This window comes from Belonocnema kinseyi, chromosome 3 (genome assembly GCF_010883055.1).
Source record: "Belonocnema kinseyi isolate 2016_QV_RU_SX_M_011 chromosome 3, B_treatae_v1, whole genome shotgun sequence".
Lineage (NCBI taxonomy): Eukaryota > Metazoa > Arthropoda > Insecta > Hymenoptera > Cynipidae > Belonocnema > Belonocnema kinseyi.
Window position 1 is genome coordinate 85737224 of NC_046659.1, and position 19357 is coordinate 85756580.

Below are 19357 nucleotides of genomic sequence, written 5' to 3' on the forward strand. Positions count from 1 at the left end.
ATATATCTTTTTGAATAGTTTATATTAATCAGGAAAAGTTGGTAAGAAAAAAAAATAGTAATGCAAAAAATTTTAATTGAATATCTTAAGAAATTTAATATAAAGCAAATGTGACGTCTTTGTATCAATGTAATTAGTGCAGGCAATATTGACACTTGTTAAAGCCGATAATAATCTGCCTCAAAATCGCCCAACTGGAACTGTCGTTCCCTATATTCTTACATAAACTAATAGCAATTAACTTTCTTATATAAGTTTATTTATTATACTGGCAGGAATTGGAAACAAGGATGTGAAAAATCAATAAAGTAATGTTGGATTTTATATCGTAATAATATTTTCTGAGATGACATATTTCAGACTGAGAAGTCTGGCTTCTTCCATTTTTGACAATGATCCATTTTTCAGATGTATACAATATTTTGCTCTCTAACTAATCTAATTGTAGAATCATTATCTATTCTACGGTAGTCTCCCCTAACTGAGATTTGCTATTGTGACTATTTTCAGACATAATTGCATGGGAAAATAACCTCTATGGCAAGTGTTACTTTCTAGGCTTAAACTTTGGATAGCAGAATTTAAAATTCGTCTACGTGTTTAATTTTGAATTTTTGTAAACTAAATTCATCACATTTTAAATATCTTTTTGAACAAGGTGTGATATAATTTTGAATGGTTCTTTTGATTAATCGTTTAATTTTGAAGATTTTCCATTGAAAACTCTTTCATTTTAAAGATGTGTAAATAGAAGTTCTAAATTTTGATGATTTTGAGGATCAAAAGCCATTGTTCCAATTCTAAACCTTCCAAATTGAAGAAATTTCAAACATAAAGAATCAAAATTACAGAATTTGTTTTGACTAACTCAATTTTGAATGTTTATAAATTTAAACTTCTTCGATTTTAACGATTTGCAATTCAAAATTCTTCAGTTCATTTTTTGGAAAGTTCAATTTTGATAATTTAAAATTAAAAATCATTTAATTTGAAAGATTTAAAACTTTAAAATTTAAATATGTTTACGTATATAAAGAATTAGATGCTTCAATTCAAACTAAATAATTTTCATTCAATTGGAAAAGCTTTAAGTGGAAACAGAGTTTTATAATATAATGTGAGCAGAAACGTAGGAGCTTTCATGTAGGGAAAGTGAATTAATGCATTGGAAAATTCTTATTATTAATTTTAATTCTGTCACATTTAATTATTATTTTTATTAAATTACAGTCCAAGTACTGTGTGTTTAAAAATGAAAGCTTTAAAACAGTATGTGTAATTTTAACATAACACTGATATTTTGCTTGCTAAAGTAGATCATGTCATATTCTCATTGCGTCGCATAAAATTAGTCAGTAACGAGTCTTGCCAAAGTTCCGCAATTCCACTGGCGATCTTATATATTCTTAGCTCACAGTTATCGCACATCCAACATTGAGGTAGGATTTCGCTGCAGCTCTGAGATCCTTTTTCGTGCAAATTAGAACGCCCGTTCTTCGAAGGCTTCTTAATTGAAATTCGCGATCGAAATATCGTTGTGAAAGTAATCATTTGCAGTGACGTAAAATTGTCGATTCTGCCATTTTCTCGTTAGTCACGCGTGCAAGAGAATTTCCCCTCATCATTATTCTCGTTGCTGTATTTACATGCGAAAGACATAAATTACGCAAACTGTTCGTTTTTTTCATTCAAAACAAAGAGTCAATAGTAAAATTGAGGTGTGCCTTATTTTAAAATTCAGATATAAATATAAATGATTCGTAAATAGTTTTTTGTAGATGTGAATAAATTAGATCAGTGTTCGAAAATAACATGCTAGTCGAAAATTTACCATTCTTTTTAACTATTAAAGGAAAACACCTTAAACTTTTTAAACAAATTAGTCAAAATAGACGCGCGACACGTCTCTTAAAATAGTTTTCGTAGTGTATTAAGACGGTAATTGAGTCGCTCAAACCTCCCTCTCCGATTATCTCCCTAACCACCCCTCACTACAATTTTCGCTTCCCATTCTCCTATTCACCAACTTCATCCACCACTACTTCCCCCTCTCCCCGCTTCCTCATCTAACACATCCCTTCTCCTACTGCACTTCCCCAGACCTAACTCCCGCCCCCCTTCTCAACATCATTTATCATAATTCCCCCTACTTCCCCTTACTTACATTTACTTTCCCTATTTCCCCTCTTATAATTTCCTCTCACTTTTTCCCTACCCACTCCACAAATTTTTCCTACTTTTCCACCCCTCATTTCGGACGGACGGACGGATACGCCACCGAAACTATAATTTCCGTTCTTTAAATCTTGGTAATCCTTTTAATTCCCTGAAATTCGTTGATATTTCCTAAAATCCTGGAAAATTTATTTAAATACCTTCAAATCCGTTAAAATCCTTTAAAAATCCCTGGGAATCTTTTTCAATACCGTCAACCGCACAGTGGGAGGAATGGGGAATACGCTATTCATAATCCACTACGGCCTACAATTCCTGACTAATTTTAATGTTTTTTTTAGTGATCATGATTATTCTCTTTAGTACGACTTTAGGCCCGATTTATTCATTTCCCTCTGTGCAATTTATTATTTAAACAAATAGAAGATAAAAATTGGGCATTTTACGAATATTATTTTTTTTCTGACAAGACGTAAGAGAAGCCACTATCGATTATAATTATTGCAGATGTTTTTCAGAAACATAAATATTTAGTTTAAGATTTAAACCACTTGTTATACAAAATTATTTTTATAAGTTGCTCAAGCTCAACAAAAAACTATACCTTGATTTAAATTACCTTTAAATATCTAGTAGCATTAATACTTAGAGTGTAAAATAACCATGAGTTAATAATTACAATAATTATTATAAATACTTTAATAAACAAATTAGATTTTTTTCAAAGTAATGGTTTTCTCATCAAAAAACTTTTAAAATAATTATAAATTATAATGAGTAGCTGCAGAAAAATATAAATGTTAATTTTTTGTTTGTTACGAACAACATTATAAACAAATACAAAAATTTCGCGTTTGCCATTGGGAAAAAATGATTTTTTCTGCTAAATCATATTGCGTGTGGCATCAGCTCGCAATTATTATTCTTAGTAACAATATTTTAAAGAAATGGTCGTCTATAGCAATTTTACTTGTGAATTAGCGGTTTTTCGTAATGATTATTTTAATGCATCTTTATAGAAGTACTTAGATAAACAACTTTTTTCGTCATTTTTTATTAATATCATTATTAAATAATAATAGAAAATTATAACTTTTATAAATAAAATATTTAAGAAAAATATGTTTGCTACCGCAATAAGAGAGGTATTTTCAACACTTATATATGCATGTGGAGATATTTTTGTTAAACAATATAAACTAAGCAACGTGGGAGATAAATAGATTCAAATTATTAATAAATTTGAGTAAAATATAAAAAATAGTAACATACTTGTAATGAAAGAACAATTTTAAATTAAAATGTATTATTTTAAATGATTAAAAGTCAATAAGGTCCAAATTTAGTATATTCGCACTTCAACCATTTTTGTGCAATGCCAGTATTCTCGATTAGCAACAATGAAAGACATAATAAGACTCCTTGTCTAAGAATTAAAGCTAATTCATAAACCTTAAGATAAGACACCCCTTACCATATCCAATGGGGTTCTTTGAATGAAAAAAGTTTTTTAGTATGATTAGTATGAAAAAGTTATTGAGATTTACAATTTTATTTTATGATTCATTCATAATATTTATTATTGATAATTACCATAATCAATATGCATTAAAATAATCATTACTAAAAAAACCGCTAATTCAGACGTAAGCTTGCTATAGATGACAACTTATTAAAAATATTTTAAATAACATTAACAATTGCGAATCGGTCCCACACTTTCTGGAATAAATATAATCACTTATAGCGGAGTTCACCAGTGCAGGATACCTGAATACGCTATAAGTTAGCTGGAACATAATTTATTGGAGAAAAAATTTCTTCCCGATGGAAAACGCTGAATTTCTTAATTTCTTTATAAAATTGTTATTCGAAGGATAATTATTATAATTTAGAATTAATTTGAAAGTTGTCTTTAAGTACCTTATGGAAATAAATGTCTATATCAATTGTTTATAACAATGAAAACTTGTTGTATTTAGGAAAAGACGTGCTTTGCAGATAAAGACTTATACATATAAATATTTATACATATATAATAAATATTTACGAAAGATAAGTGTAATGCTTTCAAAGAAAATAAATTAAGCAAATTACACCTTCATGACTTATTTCAGCTCTAATTTAGTTAGGATCAGATTTTTATTGTCCAGTTATGAATCATTTTACTAATTTTTTTAAATTATGAAATTTCCATAAAGTAGGTACAATTTAACAATAATATAATGTAGGTTTATGTAAAATTTCATGGGATTTGGCAGATTTTCTACTTGATGGCTGATTCTCATCCACATAAGAATGTCCATTGTTAATTAAATTTGAAGTTATATTTCCCTTTGTCAAACACATTATCTGAAAGACATTTGATGTTTTGCTAGTTATTGCTGGTAGAATTAAACAGTGTGACTGCAAACTTTATTTTCAAAATGTTCTGATTCTTCCATTACGAATTTTTCATTTTCCCTGACCATTGCTATTCAAATATGCTATTCATTCATATAAATGCTATTCATTCAAAATGTATAAAAATCTTTCAAACCTTTAAAACACTTTAGAATTCCTCAATTCTTGTGAATAAATGCTTTGAAGTCCATTGAAATATTTTTAAATACGTTGAAATTTGTCAAATTGCGTGAAATGTGATTACTGAAATCCTTGGAAATCTTATAAAATCTCTTACAACTAATTTTAAATGTTGTTAAATATTGAAAAAACTTAAAAATACCTGGGATTCTTTTTAAATGCCCTAAAATCTTATAAATCCTATGAAATTTATTAAATTTTTCTAAAATTTGAGGAAATGATTAAAAACCGCATATCAGCAGAAGCATTTGAAATTAACTTTAAATCATCACAGGCCTACAAAATCCCTTCATTTTTGTGAAATTCCTTGTAGTTTATAGAAATATTATAAAATGTTTAGAACTTTTTTATATCAATTGAAATCCATTAAAAATTACTTAAAATGATCCCATAAAACTCTTTTAAATTATTTAGAACTTTCTGAAGTCCCCTGAAATAATTAAAAATACCCTAAAACCTTTTAAATCTAATAAAATATTTCAAAATTGTTTGCAATCCCATACTTTTTGCTTTAATCTCTGAGAAGAGCTTGAAATCTTTGAAATAATATTAAATCCTTTAACTAACTCTTGTGCAACTTTTGTACTGCGGTAACTTCATTACAATATTTTAAATTTCTTTTAACGTTCAAAAGTTGTGAAAATTACTTAAAATAATTAAAATCCTTGGAAATTGTATAGGAGTTCCGTTGCAAGCTCTTAAAATCCTCTTATATCCCTGGAAATTCTTCAACTTTTTCAAATCTTGCGGACACTATTAAAAAATTAGGTAGAGCGGCTTTTAGGATTAGGCTACAAGCGCTTTCTCGGGTCAGTTGGTGGGAATAGCATGTCCATTTTTATAACCCGAATTTAATTAAAGAAAAGAAACTACACTTTTTTAGACAAGAAAAAAGAACCCTAAGTTCAAAAATGTCTAACAAAATCATAAAATAAATTCTAATCCTTTAATTTTAGAAGATTTATTAAGTTTAAAGTGCTTTTATTTTCCAGTTAATTATTCAGTATTTATAGTAAACATTTTTTTAGGTTAGAAAATTTAAAATTTTGAATTTGAAGGAATTAAAAAAGTGTTTGGTAATCGGCAAATGATGGGAAACTTGTTTTTGTCTACAGAGGTAATCGATTTGATTAGTCATAGCTCGCTATGTGTATACAATTTTCCGTCGCCATATAGTGTGGCCAAAAGCACATTTTTTGGACAAAAGTCTGTCTATAAGACAATTTTTTAATATATTATGAAGTTTTTCAAATGAATTTATGGCTTCCAGATATAAGGAGTTTGTGAACAAAATACACTTTAATCAAACAAAAAATTTTTTGTTTATTAAAGAAGTGACAAATATTTTAATTGTAAACATTTTCTAGTGAATCGCAATGATTACTTATACTTTGAAATTCATAGCTTTCGTATAAAATATGAGAGGAACTAGTGCCTAATTGGTTTAGTTAAAGATAGCTGTTATTTGATAATTAAATAAATAATTTTTATAAACAAATACATAGTTTTCGTATGCCACAATGAATTGGCTCAAATATTTTGGCAGATTCAACTAAAAATGTTGTTTCATTGACTCCTTGGGGTCATTTTTTCCAACTAACGGTAACCCCAGGTGAAAACGTTATATATAATTTGCATAAAGTAAAAAAATGAGCACTTTATATATAAACTGTATATAACTTTTTCGCCTGGGATTGTTAGCTATTTAAACAATACTTATAAACATATTAACATTTTCAACATCGTTCCATCAATAGTCCCAATTTTTTGTGGAACTAACTAAAAGTGTATTACCAGTCACTTCCAGCTCTAATTCTGTTACAGCTAATAAAAAATATTAATTATTTAAACAATTTTTTTAATATAAATTTTGACCATTTTCCAAGAATAGGTACCATTCTCTTAGCGAAATCAACTGGAAATTCAAATGGACCAGAAACAGTTAATTATATAATATATCAATAATTTTCATAAACTAATGTAAATTCTAGTCACTTTTGCATGAATATGCACATGTTTCACAGAATTACCTAAAAATATCTTACTAAAAACTGTTTCTTGTTATATTTGTCTAATTAACTTCTCTGGATCCGCGCCTACTTCAATTTTGTAGCATCACTACTGCCCCAGAAATTATATATGCTTATTAACATTACAAAATAATCGATTAATTTTTTTCAAAGAACACAAATCCTGAGCAATGGATATTTAATAGCAAAAACAGGAACTTACGAAACAATTAGTAGTTGTTACTGGTAGGAGTTTAGTAGATACGTAAAATTTGCACTCGCAGCCAAAAGGTTTCAACAGCTTGAAACTCGTTGTTGGAAACTGTAATACGGCAGTGGTTATCCAAAAGTTACTTCACGAAAGTAAGAGCTTACCTTTCACACCCAGAATGCAGTACACTCGTTTTTACTTTTGTTTCAAATTTATTTATTACAAGAATACCAATTAAAGGGTTGTAGTACAGAACTACACAACCGAAATTTTTGCCGAAAATGGGATTTGTGAATCCGAAATTCAGAAAAACTTTAAATACACGTTGTGTTAAGAGGATTTTTTGAAACCTCATATTTAATGCACTTATAAACAATTTACAATTCAAAACCAGATAATTGACTCTCGATGCTTATCTCCGAATTTCTTTTTAATTGCATAACTTTTTTAAACCCTTTTTTTACCACATTCATTTTCCTAAAGGTTCTTAAATATAGTCAAATGATAATATACTTCTTATTTAAAGCAAAAATTTCAAATAAAACAATTTGCTACATTGTCCAGCAGTAAAGTACTAATTCTACAAAAAGCCATTTTTATAAGTTTTTTTTATGTAACTTTTTGCGCTGTGATCAGAAACGATATTTCTCAAAATTATTATAATTTATTTATAAAGGAATATATCATTTTCCTCTTTTTATAGGCCTTTCTGTGATAAATCTTCACACTGAACCTTTATTTTCACGGAACAGAATAACTTTTTTGGATGGAAACTTATTTATTCTTTTTTAGCCTCACAATGTCTCAGGAGCAAGTTATTATTATTTTAAAAAATTGAAAAATAGATATTTAGTCGCCATCTGAAGACGATTTTTAAAAACCATTAAATTTGAACCATCAAATTCTTGAATTATTTATTCAGAATTGCTGTTCCGGAACCGAGCCTGTTCTAATTTTGTGATACTGTCACTTTGAGATTGTGAAATTCCACATTTTATTTTTCGGAACGGAATCATTTTTAAATCATTCTTGTTTGGTCTAAATTCAAAAACTCTTCAGATCGAGAATAAACTTTTGATTCTTCCTGAAATGGTGATTTCGACCTTACAAAATGCTATTTCGCTCTCCTGTATAATTCCGATTTTTCGGTTATCTAGTTCTGTACTAGGTTATTAGCGAATATGGATACAAATAGGCCAATAGTTACAAAAAGTTGAATGAAAAATTAAAAGGTGGAAACACGATCTTATTCAGAGCAAGTACCAAATATCAAGATTATTTCACCCCCTCTGCTTTAGTTTATTTACGATGTGTTTCTTAATTTATTATCAGTTAGTTTTATTATTTATGTGTAGTTAAATTTTTGTTATTTTGATTTTAAGCAAAACAATTCTAAATTTTTAACTTTAAATCCTTACATTTTTAACACTTTCTTTAGAATTATTATTCATTTTTCAAATTTTATGATCGAATAGTATTAAAATTTTATTATTCATTTTTTAAATCTTCAACTACCAACAAAATTGATATAGACGATTCCAATATTTGAAGTTGCACAATTTTAAGCCTTTCAATTCGTAATTGTATTTTTAATTGAGTTTGGAATATTCAATATTTTTTAACATTTTAAAACAAAAAAATTGCATTTTCTAGTCCGAATTTCTAAATCTTCTAATTTTTAAAGCTTGAATTGGATAAATTATTGTCTTAGTTTTTCATTGTGTTGAATTTAATGTGCAGGAATTTAATTCGAAATTGTTTACTTAAAACCCTTCAAACTGACTAAGATTTAAACCAAATAATTCAGGGCAGAAAAGTTACTGCATTATAAAATCGACGTAAAAAGGAAAAAGAGACGATTTAATAGCAGAATTTTCATGATATTTTTATTATTTGAATTTAAGACTACATTGTTAAATTTTAAATTGGAAACCTTAAAAAATTAAGTTGTTGTAAAGTAAATATTTTCGAGTTCTAGCTTTTGAAGCAAAAAAAGCTTTATTTTCAAGGGCTCTGAAGTTACACTGCATTAGAATTTCACGTTTAAAAATATAATTTTAAAATTAAATTATACAAATTTCAAAGAGGATGAAGTAAATGTAATTAATGACATGAAGATCAACGATAAAGTAATTCCATACAAGGAGAAACACTTGATGTTACTTCAAGCGGAAATACATATTTACGTAAGATGTCAAACTGATATATATTAAACAATAGTTACATTGACGATTAAGCCACTTTAACTAGACAGCCTATCCTGGAAGGTATGGACTGGACCAGGACTGACGCTGATCAGCCTCCCAAGAACAATAAAATCTCTAACAAGAAGAGGTCGCAAAATGTGCGTAGCCGATTCGACTGTGACTTTAAATGATGAAATTTTATAAAAATCCATTAGGTACGTATTTTTTCTTTCGATCTTAGGGTCCTTAGTTTTCGAGATATCGAGGTTTGTGTATTTACGCTCGAGCACTGTACTCTCGCCACTGTAGATCCCGGCTCTAGGCTTCATTATGTACTAGCTACAATGACGAGTGGAGGGCTCAAGCGTAAATGCTCAAACCTTGATATTTAAAAAACTAAGGCCCATTATATCGAAAGAAAAAATATGCACCTAATGGATTTTGATGAACTTTCTCCCTGTAAAGCCCCAGTCGAATAGACGACGACCTCTCTCTCTCACGACCTCTCCTTGTCGCCAGAAGATTTTTTCACAAGGGATCTATAAAAAAAGGTGGCTCCCTTGAGGAAAATTATTGTATTATAAAGGCGACAAAGTAAAGTAAAAAATATTCGATTTTTCTCTATTACTGGAAAGTTCAAAGCGTTAAAAGTACTTAACGGCATAAAATGGCAAAGACTAAAGGACCTTCTATCTTTTGACAAAGATATACTTTTCTGTATTTTAATTCTGCATTTTGCACCATTAGTTAAAGTCTCATTGTTCTTTTTGCCTCAACAGCGGTGACAGTTTGCGTGAATTATATTCTCGTAGAAAATGCAAGGATCCACAACTTGAGAAGTTCGTGAATTCATGAAAACGAATGCGTTTTTGATATCAAAGGAATTTCTTCAGGAACGAGTGGTCCGCAAAGCTCTTCGAATTACGAAAAAGGCTCTTTAGGTTGTAATATATAGGTAACTACTGAATTTATTATTATATACAGTATGCCTATGTATATTCTATATGGAAGCCTTTAATAATGGAAAAGGTTATAATAAAAGTTCCTTCAACAAATATTGTCTCCATCTGTCTACAAAAGTTTGCAGCATAATTGCAACTTTCTTTAGTAGCCAATTCTGACTTAAACCGGCTTTGGGTTGGAAATGCATCTTATTGCTTTATAACTTGAGACTTTTTAAAAGAAAGTATATTGATCTCGGATATTCCAAGTTTTCTCATCTGAAAGTTTCTTCTTTGTAATGAGATTTTTGTTTGGAATTTTGAAATCTTTCTTCTTGACTATAACAATGTATTTTATAAGGAGGATTTATCGGCTTTGTTCAAGTTCCCTTCTAACGATTCTTCGAAGACTTGTGGGAAGCAAACAACCCATAGATTACTCACACGATAAAAATGTCTGGTAAAATCAGCCGATCCATCTTTTTCTCCATAATATTGCTTTAAATTCCCTTTCATCAGAAACAAGAGAATCGTTTCCATTGTTCACACAGGGCATCTACCCTTAACTGGAAAACTTGGCAATTATTTTTTTATTTGTTTTACCTTTATCATTTTGATTGGAAATCCATCTCTTTGGTGTTAAAATAAGCCATATCGATCAACATTTTTTTTTTTACTTTTTTTCTAAATTAAGTTTTTTAACTGAAAATGTAACTATTCCAGTTAAAACTTCAACTACTTCCTTGAGAGTTTGTTTGTTCTGATATTAAAAAATCAATTTTTTCAAACCGAAAATGTAACAATGCCAGTTGAATATTCTATCATTTTAGTTAAAAATTCATCTCTTTGGTTGAACATTAATTTTTTCAATTCAAAATTTAACTATTCAAGGTTTAGTTATCAATTTATTTTTTTATATTCTCATTAGAGAAGAGATTAGATTTATTTGTTATTTATTTATTATTATTTATTATTATAAATTATGAGTAATATTATTTATTTATTATTATTTATTTATTTCGTATAATCTTTAGGTGTCCTAAACTGATTGTCAAGTTCCTTAGCCAGCCATTTTGTAAAAAAATTTAAAAAGTGAAAACATTTTCAACTTTTTTGAAACCACTTTTTTAAGATTTAAAAATTCTATGTGCGGCTATTCATAGTACTCAGAAGCTCGAAAAATTAATTCTTGTGACTTTTTTCGATAATTACCAGATTTATAGCATACACAAAATTCAAGAAAACAAACAAAAATAAAAATCTTAAGCCAAACAACTCGCAATAGGAAAAAAGTCTCAAAAAGAAAAACATTGCTTTTTGAATTCCCTACAAGAGTATACAAAATAATAAAAAATTCCATTTTTCTGTCAAACTATGCAAGATACGACAAAAGATGACAAAAATTGTGCACCCAAGAAAGATCCTCACATTTTTGCTAACACTTTTTAATAGGACATAATATGATTAATATTTAATAGGATTTATTTTTTGGAAAAACACCACAAGTTACGATAAAAACAACCAGACAAAAGTTGTTTACGCAAAAAAGAGCTAAACATTTTTTTGTCACAATTTTTTGATAGAATGCGTATTTTTTGTTTTAATTGTAAAAAATAACATTTAAAATAAAAAATAATTTCTTTTTTGAAAAATGGCACAAGGTACGAAAAAACGGAAAGTTGAAAATTCAACTATTCCAGTTAAATATTCATAATTTTAATTAAAATTTCATCAGTTTTGTAGAAAATGAATTTTTTTACTGCAAATTCAACTCTTCCATTTTTGGTTAAAAATATGTATACATGTGTACATACACACACATATGCATACATACATACATGCATACATATATACATACATATATATATATATATATTTTATATATTTATATATATAAATTCATCTAATATGTCGAAAATGCAATATTTCACTTGAAATGTTAGGATTTTAAAGTGTTCAAAAATGAAATTAATATAGTACCCAGATTAATTTTATTTCAAGGAATTGTAGGCCGAGATCTAAAACCTGACACGAAAAATGTAACGTTCTGTACGCTTTTGAGTTTAAGTGGAACTGTTATAATTTACTTTACTATTTCAATCAAATAAAATTAAAAAAGGACTGATTTATCCGTTGAATTCCTTTGTACTGAATCAATTAATTGGATGTTTACTATTTCAGATTTAGAGAGTTGGATTCTTGGTTTTCCTGATTTTCCAGGATTTTGAGTTAGAAATAGTTTAATCAAGCTATTCTGACAATGGTCCTGAACAATAATTATTGTATCTCCCATTTCTCGTTCTAATTGTCTATTGCCATGCGTCATGAACAGTACAGGTGGAAATAGCGTTGACAGGACGAATTAATAGCCAAATAATCCGTTGTAGGTAAGGCAAGATGAATTATCTAACGTTCTCACAGAAGGAGGAATTTCCGGAGGGTACAACGTTAGCAGATGTCTAGCGTATGCCTGTGTAGATCTCATTTTCATCCAATGGATTTGGAGGATATTCTCGTGGTATCCACAGGCTCGTTTTACGTACACCGGCACTGTGCCTATAACGTACGTATAACATCCTCCGGACATTTAGGAACATCTACCTTTTAGTGTCTCGCTTTTCGGAAACCAGTTCTCCCCCGGGCATTATGGGGCACTGAGGTATAAATTTAAATTGCAGATCTCTCGAAAGTAAACGTATCCCTTCTCTGCTTATTCGTCTCTGAAGATTTTCTTTGAGCTAGGGCTAGTACACTGAAAAAATTGGTCCCATGAAAAGTATAGGGTGTCTGTCTGAATAATATGAAAACTTGAGCTATAAATTTGTACCCTGTTGTGCTATTGTCAAAAAAGGTATATACCATTTAGGGGTGACTTCTGTGAGGCCAACCTCACCGATTTTGATAATTTTTGGAATTTTGTAGTACTTGACAAAATAAGAGACAGGTATTTTTGTATGTGCTGACATCCACTTTTAAGGGGTGAAAACCACCCCTAACTTTTGTCCTTAAAAATAATTTTTTTATATACCTCGGCATCTAATGGATATTTTTTAATAAAACCATGTGAAAAATATTTGTCATAAGAAGCCTAACTCAGTAGGCATATTTATGACTCATGGGCATGCAAAACTTATTTTATATTTTTTTAAACTGCATATTTTATAAATATTTTGATCATGAAAATCAATGTATGAAATTTAATAAAACTAAGAAAAAAATTTTCGCTTACAATATCCAATATTTAAATTGACAAATTTAAGGATTTTTCCAATAATCACCCCCAAGTATTGTTAACTATCCCTGATAGTGATGGACCACGTGTAAATAGTGAAAAATATCTTTATTAAGATTTATTCCACGTGTAAACAGAATGCGATTTATAACAAATTCAAATGAATTACAAATTTTTTGTAATAGTAGCATTAAAGGATGAAGAAAGTCACGCCTAAAAGTGGATTATTCAATATAACAACTCGAGGTCTTATTAGTATTCGATAATGAAACTCATTAAAAATTCTTTTTTATAATCGATAATCTTCGTAACAATGTTAAAAACATAATGATTAAAACTCAAGTTAGCTTAAACAATTCACTTCTAGGGATAAATAGTTCATACCCTAATTTTGATAATAAAAATATTTATGAAAAAATAGCTTTTTCATAAATATAAAATTGAGGTTGTCCTCCGTTTAGTCGCAATTACATGTTATACATAGGACTTCTTATAAAAAATATTTTTATTTTATTTCGTTAAAAAAATATTAATTCGAAAAACCCTGAAACACGACAACTCAAATATTCTTTATTGTAAACGAAAATTCTTTTCTTAATTAGTGTGAATTCATGTCCTGATTTTCATGACAAAAATATTCATAAAAATGTACTTGTTTTAATTATAAAAAAGGGTTCCAACTCCTTGGGCCATAAATATACCTGCTATCTCAGGCTTCTCATGACAAATATTTTTAACTTGTTTTTATTCAAAAATATCAATTTAATGTCGAGAATATAAAAAATCGTTTTAAATTTAAAATGGAATCTTTTGAATACTCCATGAATTCTTGGAAATTCTAAGTAATGCGGCATACATTATTTAAAATTCACTGTAAATTATTTAGAATAATAATTTGGAATTTACTTTGAATTCTCTGGAATTCTTTAGAACTCGCTATACATTCTTTGGAATTTACAATGAACTCTTTGCAATTAACGATGAAATTTTAAGATCCATCTTGACTTCTTCAGAATTCTTTTTAAACACTAATAGTTTTATGGAGTTATTTATGAACTATGATGAATTCTTGACTACTCAGTAAGAATTTTAGGGACCTCATTACTAATTATATTTTGAAATTCTCCATGAATTCTGCTGAATTGTTCTTAAACTCTTTAGAATTCTATGTAATTTATTATAAATACTTGAAAATTAATAAATTATTAAAAGGAAATATTTATAATTCAAAATTAAATATTCGTAATTTACTTATTTTCTTCGGAATTCTGCAAACATTCTTTAAAATTCCTTAGTACGCTCACTAAGCATCTTATGTAATGCATTATTATTTCTTTAAAAATTACTATTAATTCTTCCAAATTCACTTTTCATTCACTCGGAATTATTTGGAATTAAGTATCAAATCTTCGTAATTCACTGGTTAATCTTTCAAATTCTCCAGGAATTCTTTGCATTTCTACATAATTCTTTACAAAGTTTTTACAATTATGTATGAATTCTTTGGAATTATTTGGAATTTACCTTAAACTCTTTGGAATAATATATAATTTGTTGTAATTTCCTTCAAATTATTATATTAATGAATTATTAAAAGAAATTATAAATTATTTAGAATTCACAATCGATTCTTTTTATTATTTTCACTATAACTTTTTAATTTTTTCTTGATTCTCACTATACATTTTTCGGAATTCTTTAGAATTCACTATGAATTCTTTGGAATTTCAAGCAATTTATTGTGAATTCCTTGAAAATAAAAACTTTCGAATTCACCTTGAATTCACTAGAAATTTTTTGCAATACGTAATGAAATCTTCATAGTTCACTAAATATACTTTTTAATTCTCTATAAATTCTCTGGAAAAGTATACAAGTCATCATAAATTCTTTAGAATTTACCATGGATTCTTAATGATTCTTTAGAATTCATTATAAATTCATTGAAATTCTTCAGAATTCACTATAAATTCTGTAAAATTTATCATACATATAGCTTGGAATGATTTGTTATGCTCTTTATTATCTACACTTAAACTCTTTTTTACGATAAAGTCCTTTTTCTCATTTTTGTGAGAATTCGTTTTTTTATGGCCTGCTTGCGAACGGTGCTTTTCTAACTTTCACATGCGAGAATTTTCAAAGGAGATTTTAGTATAAAGTGAGCGAAACGTGACTATTTTCCAAAGTAGAAAGTTTTGTTTGCCCAGCAGAATTGTGCAACAGGCAGAAGTGTGAAATGTGTAAAGGAAAACTTCTCTTTTGGTAAGGAAGAGTATATTTGTGGAATGTGTTGTTTCTGTAACATGTATAACCAATGCGCCATTGCATCTTGCGTGGAAAATGGAAAGAAAAGAAACCAAATTTTTACAAACCTTGTTTACAAAACTGCTGAGAGAAACCTATTCGATTTTTGTGAGTCTCATAGTTCCCTCGATATAATATTTGTTGTGCTGAAATCTCAACCCAGCGTATTTTCGTCCCCCGCGAGTTCCGATGACTACAATTTCTGGTAAACAATTCAGAGTTAGTAAGTAAAACATAACATACTTTGAAGTATCACGAATGAAAAAAATCTTAAACAATGCAAAAAAGTTAGTTTAAACATTGTTTTTGCCCCATCTAACTTTTTTGCATTGTTTAAAATTTTTTATGATTCATGATACTTCAAGGTATTTTATGTTTTACTAACTCTAAATTTTTTTCCAGAATTGTTAAGTAAATTCTTAAAAATTATAAACAATATAATTGTTTAAATAATTAATTTTAAAAAAATGAAAAAACACCTGGAGATATTGCCGAGAAGAATCCAAAACTATCTTCACTTTTTTAAAAAAGTGAAAAAAACACCTAGAGATATCGCTCAGACGATTCCGGTTGTGTTATTACTTTTTCGCTACGACTTTTATTCCATTTTTTATTGAAGGTCGAAATTTCACATTCATATGAAGAGCTAACTTCTGGGTCATGATAAATCTACTTTAAACTACCATTGAAGGGTGTCATGGCGTAACTGCATGCAACTGCCTCTTTAAAAATTCGTTTTATTGGCTTCAAATTCTCTAAAATTGGACCGCACATTGTGGTTAAAAAATAATTTGATTCTTAAATGCTTAAAACACATTATTTAAATATGCGAGGTGAGGAAAAATAGCGCCATTTGATTCTATGAAAGAAATTTTATAAAATCCATGCATTGGACCGTTTTTTCTCCGCCCAATTATTTACACATAGCATAAATATCAACTCTATTCCACTTAAATATTTATTTATGATATAAACAATTGAATCTATGCAAAAATGGTGAAGCGTATCGACTTTATGCGTTTTTTCAGGAATCAATGGCGCTAAAAACGTATAGTCCTTCCGTATCTCGACTTTTATGGCAAAACTATATTTTTCAAGGTCTTAAAAACTAAAAATATTGTAATGGTTTAATTTTTTAGCATTATATTTGACGATACTTTTTCTCGAAATCTATTAAATATTTCCACTATTTCTTATCTATCTATAGAACTCTATACATTTTTAATGTGCTTTCTTATTTCTTTTGTGAACGTTTTTTTTTGCTATTCTGAACAAGTTTTTATTCACTTTTTAAATTACAATGAATAACAACAATTTTAAAATCATAATTTTTTTGTAAAAATATGTTATATATCTTTTTCAAATAAAATCAAAAAAATTGCAATTTCTATACAAAAAATTGCATTATTATTTTTTTAAATCGCTAAAATCGTATATAAATTACAATAACGTACAACAACGCGATCATTGTCATTTTTTAACAGTTTGTACAAATGTTCGAATAATAACAAAAAATGGTAGATTTATGTAACTCGTTTTTTAAAAAATTGTTTAAAATTGTATATAATTATCAAATAAGGTCTATTCGAAAATACAGCTTTCTGTTAAAATGTACGTGCACTTCTACAAAATTGTACAAGATATTACAAAGTTTTGCAATAAAAATACAGCTTTCACATTATTTTGTTCCAGAAAATTCAAATGGAATCCCTGGTGAAAATGTAATATTTTATTGCCATTATAATTTTATGATATATAAATAGTAACACTATACGCGTACCATAGCGCGCAGGAAACATTTCGTTGCCAATTAGTAATACCTATACAAATTTGAGAAAGGTTATGAATATGTTTCAAACCTGCGAATGGTACAGTTCAATTGTAATAAGAAATAATCTAAGAGGCATGGTTTTATTCTTAAAGCACAATGTTTTTATTTTTCGCAGAATAATATGGAAAAGGTCTTAGAAAATTAACAAGCTAACTCAAATCTATTCAGTTTTTAATTATTTGTCATTCTCTCGATTTGCTTAGAATGCTCTTAAGCTCTTTTAAATTCTTTAAAATTCTTTTTATATCCTTGATATCAACTCAATTCCTGCGAATTCGCAAATATATCTGTATTCATGTTTAAGGTCTGAAAATTCTGAATTCCTTGAATTCGTGGAATTTCCTGAAGTTCTTAGAACAACCTGGATTTAAAGGACTTCAAAATAATTCAAAGAATTCAGAGGAATTCAGAAAAATTGAAGGACTTCAGGAAATTCTGTGGATTCAGAGAATGTAGAAGATTTGAAGCAATTCAAAGGATTTAAAGAATTCAACGAATTTAAGGAATTTAGAATATTCAAGGAATTCAGAATATTAAAGGATTTCAGAGAATTAAGAGAATGCCGAATATCCAACGAATTCAGGATATTTAAAGATTACATGGAATTGAGACAATTAGAGAGCATTTGGGAAATGCAAAGAATTTAGACAATTTTCAACCAATTCTAGAAGTTCATAAAATTCAGTATATTTAATTCTTCGGAAAATTAAAAAAAAAATATTTTAGAAAATTTTAGAAATTTATAGCTTTTTATCAATTCAGAAAATGCCAGGAATTTAGAATATTTAGAAAATTCAGGATATCCAGATAATTCAGGTAATTTAGAGAATTTAAGGAATTCCGAGAATTGAAAAAAATTAGAGATTTTCACGCATTCAAAGAATGCAAAGAATTAAAAATATTCCAGGAATTCTAAGAATTCCGAATTAAAGGAATTAAGAGATTTTCAGTAATTCAGAAAATTCGAGGATTTTAAGGGATTCAGAGAAATCAAGGATTTTAGAGGATTGAAGGAATTCAGAGATTTTCAGGAAATTAGGGAATCAGCCACGAAGGAATAATAAGGAGACCGAACTCCGTTTCCTCACTTGGCAATAGAAACATTACCGTAAGTGGTATGCACATTACAGGAAGATTTGAAATTTTTCGTGCACAGGTGCGCAGTTGTTCTCTTCCTATACATGAAAAAGTGTGCGAGTGAGAAAGTTTATCAAATTGACGTAAGTTAGAGAGGTTCTGTTCGTTTGTTTTGATGCAGGTGTCAAGTGCCGGGTTGTGGTGCAAGTTACACGCCTATGAAGGCGAATAATTTAGAAAATTAACCTTTACTTACTACCTGAGTGCCTACGGAGAATTTCTCAGAGCTTCTTAGAGCCTTGAAAATCTTTAGCATATACTCTGAGATTTCTATCGGTAGGGCGCTTCATTATAATATCACATTATTTGCAATTATCCGTGCTAATTAAATTGTATACATGCTTATAAATGCGTAATTTATCAATTTCTAAACTGAGTCACCTCATAATAACTTTTAATGAAATTATAATATTTTTCATGTTTACGTTTCGAAAAACTTTAAACTTTTCAATCAAGTTATATTACTTCCATTATTTCTTTATCATATTAGAAATTTAAAAGGTACTTACCTATACTTTTCTTTCTCAAAATCTGTTCACACATTTTTCAAACAAATACCGAAAATACTGTTTATATATTTATTTCGTGTATCTTTCGTACATCGACATATAGAAATGGACCGGTAACGCTTTGGGGAGAACTAAAATGGGCTCTAGAGAGAGAAAAAACATATGAGACGTAGACCTGCCTTTATCTATTTCAGGACTCTGTCAAGTGAATTGGTGGCCCCGGGTATTGCCTAAAT

General features: G+C 28.6%; 1 protein-coding gene across 5 annotated transcripts in view; it reads left to right on the plus strand.

Moving 5' to 3' along the window:
- Nucleotides 1-19357, plus strand: part of LOC117168726 (KH domain-containing, RNA-binding, signal transduction-associated protein 2) — a 177854-nt gene that overhangs the window by 105518 nt on the left and 52979 nt on the right. The window lies entirely within an intron of this gene.